The sequence below is a fragment of the Monopterus albus genome, unplaced genomic scaffold, assembly GCF_001952655.1.
Source record: "Monopterus albus unplaced genomic scaffold, M_albus_1.0 scaffold49.1, whole genome shotgun sequence".
In the NCBI taxonomy this organism is placed as follows: Eukaryota; Metazoa; Chordata; class Actinopteri; order Synbranchiformes; family Synbranchidae; genus Monopterus; species Monopterus albus.
In genome coordinates, this window is record NW_018127929.1 from 2596045 (window position 1) to 2597460 (window position 1416).

The following is a 1416-nucleotide window of genomic DNA, read 5'->3' on the forward strand; positions in this document are numbered from 1 at the left end:
GATAAACCTACTACACGACTTAGTAGTCTAACTCAGTGCCTTAAAAACCTGATAAAACAACAGCAGATTATAATAACAGTACATAATAATATGTAAATATAGCTCACTGTGCAACCAGTTATTTCGCGGATCTCTGCTACTTTATCAGCACTGAAGTAGATTGTGCCAATTATTTGGTTTTAAATGTTTGTTTGTTTGTTTTTATTGTCAGCTTTACAGTGGCATGGGTTACATTAAACCGATTACCAGACTACAAGATGATCTGTATTGTTCATTTACTTTATTTGTAAAATAACCTTTTGCGTGGTGACAGATGCGTAAAGCTGCAGGTTACAAACAGCTGCGCTTTCGATACAAAACGGACAAATACTGGCAAAATATACAAATATTCCATCTTGAATGACATATAATGTAATGTATAGAATGTATAATCTTTGATATGTTCACGTAGCCCAATCTTTTGCTGTTGTTTTAAGATAATCTATAACGTGACTGAAGAATAAACAGTTGTTACTGTTGCTTCTTTGCGCGTGTAGCCGCTGAAAACCTGCAAGATTTTTTTGTTGTTGTTGTTTTTAAAAGAAGAAAAAAGTTTTTAATCTATCAGCGATTTGAGGCCATGCACTCACAGTTGTTTACCACTCTAGTTAGATTTGCGTGTTAAGACGTGTGGAAAGAAGTTCAACTCAGTCCAAACGACTCAGGGGAAACAGTTTGGGGAATGCAGGTATCTGTAAACAGCGTCTGTTTAACATCATTTAACCATGTTGGTCTGTATGTTTTTAGTTTGGGGAATATAGGAGAAAGGGGCGAAACTCATAATGTCCCTGCAGCCAATCCCAAGTCCCCGCTCTTCTGGGAACGGGAAGCACACATGACCCATATTCTGTAGAAACCATTCATTATTTTCAAACGTGTTACTGGGGGCTGAGATCGTAACCCCGGGCTAATTATTGGGACTTTCCAGACCTGCAGAAAAACAAGCATTTCTGATTTCCAGGCGCTTTACAGCATCTGCCAAAGCAATGTGCATGCGCTGCATGCATGTGTCCACTTTACCTGTAAGACTGGAAAAAGTCCGTGTCTGGTTTCAGGCCTTTCCTGTCACAGCTAAAACACTTGTCTGAACTGCGTTTCCTAAAATAATGTTTTCTTCAGCATGGTATCAAACTAACGAGATGAATTTAGGCCAACACCTCTTACCTTATATTTAGGTTATAGTTAATACAACTTATTTTAAGCATTTCACTCCTGTAACATAGGCCAAGGCATCTGGGAATATGTTTATATTGGCTTCAGTTATTTTAATGAGCACAGTTTGGACACAGTCGAGTAAAACTGTGCAGCCTTTGAAGTTGTGAATGACTTCAGCCCCATTGTCTTGAGTCTATTATCAGTTTATTTTTAATTAAATTC

General features: G+C 37.9%; 1 protein-coding gene across 1 annotated transcript in view; it reads left to right on the forward strand.

Annotated features, from left to right (window-relative positions):
* Nucleotides 1–1416, forward strand: part of tbx5a (T-box transcription factor 5a) — a 14266-nt gene that overhangs the window by 9110 nt on the left and 3740 nt on the right. The window lies entirely within an intron of this gene.